This window comes from Nanorana parkeri, unplaced genomic scaffold, assembly GCF_000935625.1.
Source record: "Nanorana parkeri isolate BGI_ZX_2015 unplaced genomic scaffold, ASM93562v1 scaffold59, whole genome shotgun sequence".
NCBI classification, from domain to species: domain Eukaryota; kingdom Metazoa; phylum Chordata; class Amphibia; order Anura; family Dicroglossidae; genus Nanorana; species Nanorana parkeri.
The window spans coordinates 441,345-451,285 of record NW_017306327.1 but is presented as its reverse complement, the minus strand read 5'-3'; positions in this window follow the sequence as shown (position 1 = coordinate 451,285).

Below are 9,941 nucleotides of genomic sequence, written 5' to 3'. Positions count from 1 at the left end.
AACGTTTCTTTTACCGCAAATCACGGTAAAAATGCGCGGCAAGCGCGCATATTCCGTACGCCTAGGTGTGAACCCAGCCTTAGGGAGATTTGGTGATGTCAATAGTATGCTGCTCACTGCTGTTCCTGACATTGCTCCGATATGAAGAAGCAAAACTTTATCTCTACCAAGATGGCTGCCTCCACGCAGGGACACGATACAGAACAAGGCATGGCAAGCCAGTAATGTCAAAACAGCTGCAGGTAGAGCATGGGCAATACCGATGATTAGCCCTTTGCCTGCCTTTTTTTAGCCCAGTTTCCAGAGTTAAGTTCCTATTTATTTAAAAATACAATGCTAGGTGATTATTTTCAAGAATCTACAGGTTGGCCATAGAACCCATAATGGGGGCAAGGGTAAGCTTTTCTACCTTCATGGACATCCACTATAGATGGACAGTAAGACATCTGCCCATTCTCAAATGCACTGCACTGCGCCTGGGATCCACAGTAAATCTTCTCTGAAATTGTGATGAGAATTGTAGAGCTGGGGAAATGTGTCAGGGTACCATGCACAGGCGTCCTCACACCACATGCAGGTACCCACGCAGGATGACCAAATTAATATGCCCACACAGGATAGGGTTCTATGCACACAGTTTATTGGTTCCAAAACAACAAAACTACAAAAAAAACCCTCACACCCCCCACAGGTTTAGCAGTGAAGTAATAAACCCACCGTTGGGCCAAACACACACCTACAGCCAGGGGGAAGCAACAAGGAGGGGTAACAGGCCTGCAGATGTATGGCAGGCTTCAGGAGAAAAGAAGAGTGGTCAGGTACAAGCCGGGTCGTTAACAGGAGGGCAGCAGCACGGTACAGGAACAGGATCCAAGAGAGTGGTCGGTAACAAGCCGGGTCGGTGACAGGTCTGCAGATAGGAAGCAGGGTTTCAGGACGCAGGGTTTCAGGACGCAGGGTTTCAGTCAGGTGCAGGCGACGCAATACTGAGCCAGCTTCCTGACTGCAGGGAGGGCCTAAATACCCTCCCAGGAAGCACCAGGTGATGGGATGATCAGTAACAGCTGGGGCACACCCGCAGGTGAGTACTGGAGCTGCAGGTTCCTTACAGTCCCTGGCTGCTGGAGACACCTGCAGGCGAGCACAGGAACTGCAGGACCTGGCTCCAGCACCACCTGGGGGTGCTCTGGATCCTGACAAAATGTTGAAACGTGTTGCCTTTTCTCGGAAGACAAAGGACTAATTGGTTCAAGTATGCACAGAGTTTTTGAAGGTACACTATGTCAAAATTGAAAATGAAACCCACCCTCTCAATGCTTAGTTTCATACATGAAATACAAAGATAATGTGTAAATATACCCTTGTAGTAGCTGTAAAATATCTAGGTGTACAATGCTTAAACAATGCTTGGTAGTTTTGCATTGTATTTGGTTAAGGTACAATAAAGGTGAAAGGAATTTCCAAGGATGAGGGGGATGAAATAAGGTAAGGAGAAGCTTTCAAACCTTTTGGTCATGTCTCATAATATAGCTTTAAGTAACCATTAGTTGTATGAATGGTATGCAATAAGTCAAGATGCATACATAAATATTACATGAGCTGGATATGTAAGCGCAGTGACATACAGGCCTGGAGTTGCCTGGTAATTGAACCATGGCTGCCAAATCTTATAAGAAAAAAAAAAAATATCTTATCTTCAGCACGGTTTATTTTTTTACAAAACATTATAACCTTTGTTTGAAGTAGCTTGTATTAAGAGGGTGCTTTGTTTCCAACGGGAAACTATGTGTTTGCCAACTACTATAGTAACGAATTGTATTTACCAGTGAAATTGTTTATTAACTATTAGAGGTTTATCTACCAGGAATAGTACAGATGGAGATTGGTATTATTAATGGAAGGGATCCTTGACATTAACTGTTACCTATTTCCTGAATACCCAAATGCAGGCTAATACTGGTCAGCATAGTGGCTTACTGACTAGTCCTTGTGGCACTGGCACCTTTGGTTTGAATCCTCACCAGAACACTATCTCCACGGGGTTTTCATGTTCTGTGCTTGTGTAGGTTTCCTTTCAGTACTCTGTATTTTGCCACACTCCAAAGGTATGGTGATAATTGTCTAAATTGGCCCTAGTGTGTGGTTATGTATGCATGTGAGATAGGGACATTAGGTCCTGAAATACAGGGCTGATATATATATGTAAATTATTGGCACTACACAAATACTTTTATTAAGATGGACTTTGACTAAAAATCACATCAGCATGCAGGTCTGCATGCTGACATGAAATCGTCTTACATTCATTAGCTAAACAAACATACCTGTATTTTTATTTTACTTCAGATTTCTTTTTCCCCCCTCTTCCTGGTTCACTTTGGCACAAATGATCTAATCGTGCCCAAGCATTGCATCCTAGGAAGGTTACATCAGCAGTGTATTGCCGGGAAATCTCATCTGTAATCTCATGAGATCTCAGGGAAATACATTTTTCTCCCTGAGATGATGTGCATGACACATGGCCTAGTCACATGTGCCAGAGTCCCAGGAAGTAAAGTGAGAGCTAGTAATCTGCCCTTAGTAAAAATGGCCATGGTCAGAAGACTGGGAAAGAAAAGAAAAATAAGGTATGCAAAGAATAAAAACCCGGCAATGATCTAGTATGCGTTTGTAGATTGTTGTTACTAGACATTTCTAAAGGTGTGTTTGTTGTTATTTTGAAAATATGGGTAAAGGTCCACTTTAATAAATAAAGTAAAGATACCACCAGCTGGACATGTGCAAATTATAAAATTGTGTTTCGGACGAAATGAACGAAAACTAAAAACATTTTTTTATGCCGATTCCGAGGCAATGAACCTTCAAATCCAAAACTGCACAAAAGAAAAGAACGCTCTGTGACCATATCGGCCACCGGTGCATGGACGCCGTCATGCTGGAGGCGCTGCGCATAAGGCCACATGTGCACAGCTGTTGGGCGCCGCCATCTTGGTGTAGATCATGCCGTGTGAGGTTATCTGATACAACAGCAAAAAGTTTCCCAGCACACTAACCAGCCAGCATGCAAAAAAACTTGTCTCACCGCTAAGGTTAAAAACAGAGGTTTAGATACACGTCTTCTGCAGAATATGTGAAAGGCACCTCCATGCGCACCTTGCTGTAAAGCTCATAACAAATTGATGAGTGCGTTTGCCATTTGTTTTGCTTGACTGATGTTATCTGATGTCGCGCACGTGAGCTGTCATGAGACACCATGCGCCCCTCCTCCAAGATGTTTACAAATTATTATGTGCCTGAATATGTTTTTCGGAAAGTAGTGCATATAATAATTTGTTCATTCGGATTCAGACAAACTGCCGAATCAACGGAATTTAATGGATTTGCAGGTTCCTCTGAATCCGAATGCACGGTCTACCACCAAGTATGGGCTGTTTCATGACATTTTGGGAGGGAAAGATTTGAAGTTTGGTTTCTGTAACCAGGTGAGCTTGGTGCAACTAAGAGACTTTTTCATTAAGTTAACCTGGTGGCTGCCTTTATTAATTAAAATGCAAGCATATTGCCAATGAGGGTATTCAAATCTCTCTCCTATGTAACCATATATAGTTTTGTGTTAAAATAGAATATAGAACACAAATGCTGTTTTCTTGTGGGTTAACGCAATACGATTCAAAAGGTTGTGGATTGTATTCCCTTTGACTGGAAATCGCAAAAATTAAACAGCTGGTACATTTATACGGTTATTCACAAATGGGTGAAGAGTTTGGCGAAGGCCGCAGAAGTGAACAATCTAGGACAACATGGCTGATTTGAAAAAAATCTCCAATTCAGCTCACTTTCCAGTTCAGCAATGTTGTCCGACCTAGAATGTTCACTTCTCCTGCCTTCTCCAAACTCTTCACCCTTTAGTGAATAACCCAGTTAGTATGATATGGTGTTACCTGTGCAGAACTTCATTGTTTCTTGAGGGGACAGGATAGATAGATAGATAGATAGATAGATAGATAGATAGATAGATAGATAGATAGATAGATAGATAGATAGATAGATAGATAGATAGATAGAAGGGATGCTTAGATATATCGGCCGCCGAAAATGGCACTGGTGGTGGATTACAGTAACCTATTTTATACAGATTCAGGTAATTAAATATTGTGGGGGGGAATTTCTTAAAACTGGAGCAAACAAAATCTGGGAGCAGTTGCCCATGGCAACCAATCAGCATCTCTCTTCAGTTTGCTCAGTCCAGATTTGAAAATGAGAGATAGAAGCTGATTGGCTGCAGTGCAAATCTGATCCAGATTTTGTCTGCTCCAGTTTTGAGAAATTCCCTCTACTATATTTAGACTTTACAATAGCAGTTATCACTCAAATATATCTAGAAAAGATCATTTTAAAAAAAATGATATTTCATTGCTTCTTCTTGTAACTCTGTGTATAAAAATGTGGGTTTCTGAACCATTTTCAGAACTGTATATAGAAATCATCCCCAAACCTTACATGTTCAAAGCAGAAGTAAAAAAAAAAAAAAATGGCTTTGAGTTAGGGATATTCTTAGTAGAAGAGACATGCAGGGTCTTGTCTGCCAAAACAATTCTTCCTCTTTGCCCTAGCAATTTTTTTTATATTCTGTGTACACTGTACGGTGCATGCACTGTGCAGAGTACAAACTCAGCTTATTCACAGCATCTCTAAGTAGCCACAAATGGGCCTGATGCTGGGGAGGATGCATCGCACAGAGAGGGCATACGAACATTTTAGCAAAACCCGACCTAGGATTTAGTTAATTACTACCACTATAAGTAATTCACAGAGCCATTTGCCCTGCAATTAGCTGTGAACATTCGTTGTGTGAAAACAAAAAACATATGTCTAAAACTGAGCACATGATATTTCCTCCTGTCCGTGCACCTTCCCCAAACTTTTCCCTTGAGATTGTTAAACACAACTATCCAGCCCTCCTCCCATGCCAAGGTCCTAGGCCTACCTCTACACAGGCTATCCCCCTTCAGTCAATCATGAATGCTGCTGCCAGACTTATCCACCTAACCAAACGCTCAGTGTCTGCATTGTCATTGTCAGCAACTCCCCTCTGTCAATCCCTCCACTGGCTTCCAATAGCCCAAAGGATAAAATTCAAAATATTAACAATCACTTACAAAGCCATCCACAACTCAGCTCCCATTTATATCTCAAACCTTGTCTCAAAGTAGCACCCTAACCGTACCCTCCGCTCTTCAAATGACCTTCTGCTTTCCAGCTCCCTCGTCAACTCCTCCCATGCTCGCCTCCAGGACTTCACTAGAGCCTCTCACATCTTATGGAACTCTCTACTCCAACCTGTCCATCTATCTCCCACTCTGACTGCCTTTAGGCGATCCCTTAAGACTCGTCTCTTCAAGGAAGCCTATCCCACCTCAAACTGACCACTGAACTATCACTTTCTCTAACAACTCATCGCCACACAGCTACCTCCTCATGTATCACTTCGCCCACCTTTTAGATTGTAAGCCCTCACACGCAGGGCCCTCCTTACCATCTTGTCTTGTATTGTAATTGTAATGTCTTCCTTATATTGTAAAGCGCTGCACAAACTTTTGGCGCTATATAAATCCTGTATAAAATTAATATGTTCTTGGTATACTTTATTTTCAGGTTGATTGTAATTTAATAATTAGGAAAATACATTATGACCACTAGATGGAGCGGAGGAGCATAGCAAATATTTATGTTCTATGTTCATCAGCGCCATCTAGTGGCCATAAAGCAGTATTTTCTAATTATTTCATTCGACCTGAAAAGAAAATATACTAGGAAGGTTTGTTTTTGCCTCTTTTCGCACATAAGGAACATCTTCAGAGATTAGCAGGACAAATGGCTCTCTAAATTGTTTATAAATAGACCCTTTAAGCTCCATGATGGCTAACTTGGAACAGCACTATACTACTGTGGTGTATTTCAAAAATGTGTCTGTCATTTTTGGAGAAAACATAACTGGAACTAATTGTGTTTTTTTAATACCTTCCTGGAGGTCAGCTTTGAGAACTGAATTTCCTTCAGGCATGTACAACCTGTGCATGCTGCTAATGCTCTAGTGTAAAGCAGAATGTACCAGTCATTTGTAAAATGCAGAAAACATGTGCTGCATGTTTTCAGCTTTCAGCACAATCCAGATGCATTTTCGCAGTAGCTGGATCAAATTTCTTTCCATCTTAGCTATGAGAAACTGTGGAATGTTGGTCTCTGAAAGTCTTGTAACATGAAACACTAAAATCCAGACACAAGGGTAACCTAGCACATAGTCCAAATAACAATAACAAGATTGTCTGCTATATGATGGTAGCCAAATATATGATGAAGATACACTGCCTAAACGTTTCAGTTCACACTCGTGTGTCTGAATTTTCATGCATTGTTTGGCACATCTTTGTTGCATATTTTCCATGCTCTTTAATGTGTTTTTCATGCATTTTTGTTTTGTCCAATAAAAGGTAAAATAAAGTGTATGTTGCTAGGCGGCAGCGGTTTGCTATCTCATGCTAAAATGCACTCCCGTCTATGGGGCTAAAAACACACTATGTAGCGCTAAAAGAAGCACCTGCACCTTTCCAAAAAAATTGCACTGCACCATGTTGCATAGGTGATTTCCATTGTCATGCATTGTAACATGACAAATCGCATTAGCTTGATCAGGGCTAACAGTACTACTGATCTACACATAACAAGCAATATTTGAGTTGTGTAGGGTTAACAGCAATATCGAGCAATGCTAATAAAAACCTTTTGGTTATACTAATTTGGTTATACTCATTTTTTACGCATACTTCAAATTCTCTATCCAATCTATGCAGTAGCATCAAAACTGAAATGTCACAGCTCCAGCAATTGTACTTGAATTAGAAAGATATTTAGCTGGCCATACACTTAAATTAACTTTCATGAAAAATCGCATCAGAACATTCGATAATGCTGCCAGAGACTTGATTAATGTCTTTTGAAATTTTGTTTGATTTTAACATTTGATTTTGGAAATGAATGGAATTTCTTGAAGGAAAATTACATTCACTGTTCCAGGGATCCCAACCTGAAAAAAGTCATTTCAGGGAGGTGCCCTTCTCATTTCAGGGAAGTGCCCTTTGTCAACCCCCCCTCCTCCTCTCCGTGGGGTGGGTGCAACAACAAGGAAGAGAGCACCCCCCTGAAATGATAGCAGATAGCAAAGAAACGAATGCTTCCTTTGCTATCTGCTGTTTTTTTTTTTGTGTTCTGACAGCTGCTGTCGTCAGGAAAAAATAAATAAAAGACGGCATAGGAACTAATAGCTAGATTGCTATTGGCTATTTGCAATAGCCAATAGTAAGCTGGCTATTGCATCCGCCCTCTGCTGCTGCCAGTCAGCAGATGTGGACCTGATGGAGAACTTTGGGTCCACCTGGCAGGTTCAATAGGTAGTCTGCTATTGGCTACTGCAAACTAAAATAGCCAATAGCGATCTAGCTATTAGTTCCTATGTCTTTTTTTTTTCTGAATGATGGCGGCCGGCGGCCCTGATGTCAGAATAAAAAAAACAGACAGCACGGAAAGGTTTACTCTGCTAGATAGAGCAGAGTACACCTTTCCGGGAGAAAATGTTTCTCTCCCAGGTGTCCAGGAGCCGCTATCTAATAGCGGGAGACTCCAGGAACATCCGGGAGAGTTGAGATGTCCGATGTTCGAATTTGTGCATTCGAGTAGAATTTTCCATCCTGTTCCTTCGGTTTTTTTCTTGTCACTATGGTTGAATTGGATCGTCAACTGGACCCCATTAACTATATAAATATCAGACAAACGTTTCCAAAACAAATTTTTTTAATAGAATTCTAACCATACCAAGCTTTAGATCTTTTGTTTGGTTGTCCAGTGGGTAAAGTAAATGCAGCAGGATGATAGCATTCACTCTACGAATCGTGTGATCTACGAACTCGTTTTACACGACATGTAATAAACCAAGCAATCAGAATTCAAGTTGGTTGTACACGTGTGGAAGAAAAGAGCACAGATCAATTACTTGCCAGTTGACACAAGTACACAAGCAGTTGATCTATGGGCACAGTCAATTTCTCTTGCATAAATTGGCTACATATCAAAAACCTATTCATGCCAAATTTCATGGCAGTGTTAAAGCAGACCTTTACACTCAAAAATCTAATTCTACCAATGCATCCCTCTAGGTATGATGATTTATAACATAGACATGTCAGGTGTAAAATGCTGTGATTTTGAAATACTTACACTTGCAGAGCATTCACTTCCTGCTTTAAAAGGGCAAAATGACTTGTCATCAGCAGAGCATTGCAGGGAAATCTCATCTGTAATCTCATGAGATCTCAGAAAAAAGCATTTTCCTCCCCTGAGATGATGTGCATGGTCACATGTGCCAGAAATCCAGGAAGTAATAGGAGAGCTAGTAATCTGCCCTTAGTAAACATTGCCACTGTCAGAAGACTTGGAAAGAAAAGAAAAATAAGGTATGCAAAGAATACAAAGCCGGCAATTATCTAGAAGTATGTGTTTGTAGATTGTCATTACTAAACATTTCTAAAAGGTGTGTTTGTTATTTTAAAGATATGGGTAAAAGATCCTCTTTAATGGGGAGAGGTAGACATATTTTCCTGTTCAAAGACCTATTAAAAGTAAACTATGAATCACTATTTAATCTTTTCCCAGTTTTAAATGATATTATTATTCTTATTATACAGGATTTATATAGCGCCAACAGTTTGCACAGCATTTACAATGTAAGGAGGACATTAGAGATACAATACAAATTAGTGGACCTTTACCCACTTTCACTAAAAATCACATCAGCATGCAGCTCTGCATGCCGATTTAAAATCATCTGACATTCCTTAGTTAACAAGCTTGTTTTTAATTTACTTACAAATAGAGTTCATCTACTTCCTGGTCCACTTTGGCACAAACGATGTAATCATGCTCAAGCATTGCATCCTGGGAGGGTTACATCAGCAGAGCATTGCTGGGAAATCTCATCTGTAATCTCATGAGATCTCAGAGAAAGGCATTTTCCTCCCCTGAGATGATGTGCATGGTCACATGTCCTAGTCACATTTGCCAGAGTTCCACGAAGTAAAGGGAGAGCTAGTAACCTGCCCTTAGTTAACATGGCCACTGTCAGAAGACTGGGGAAGAAAAGAGACATAAGGTATGCAAAGAATACAAAGCCACCAATTATCTAGAAGTATGTGTTTGTAGATTGTCATTCCTAAACATTTCTAAAGGTGTGTTTGTTGTTATTTTAAAGAAATGGGTAAAGTTCCTCTGTAAGACAAGATGGTAAGGAGGGCCCTGCCCATGACATACTAAATTATAATACAACAATGGTAATAGAGTATACAAATATAATCTTCTAATGCACTCTGTTAGCTGCCCTGTGCCTTACATTCTCCAAACTGTTGCGCTCCTAACATGATGCTGTACTTTTCGAAACTAAACAAATTTTTTGGCAGTGCACATGTCTACTTTACATACTACAAACTATTGCACTCTTTACATAGTGCTGTACATTACATACACTTAACCACTGCAATCTGTACAGTGTATTGTATGGTACATACTCTGGACCACTGTACTCTGCACGTCATCTTGCGCGCTACATACTCTGGACTGCTGAACCCTATACACCATGCTATCGATAATACGAAATCACCTGCACTCCATACAGCGTACATACCTTGAATAAGAAGTTGGTGCTTGAAGTGACAACACGGATGGCGCCGTGTCAGATACAGTCCATAATAGAAGTCACCAGCAATCGATGATATGTGCAAGAAGTAAAGCACTTTTTATTCAATCGTCACATGTGTCAAACAGCCAACGTTTCTGGGCCACGCAGGGTCCCTTCTTCTGGGCGACATAGTGACCTCCCCTAAGATCACTATGTC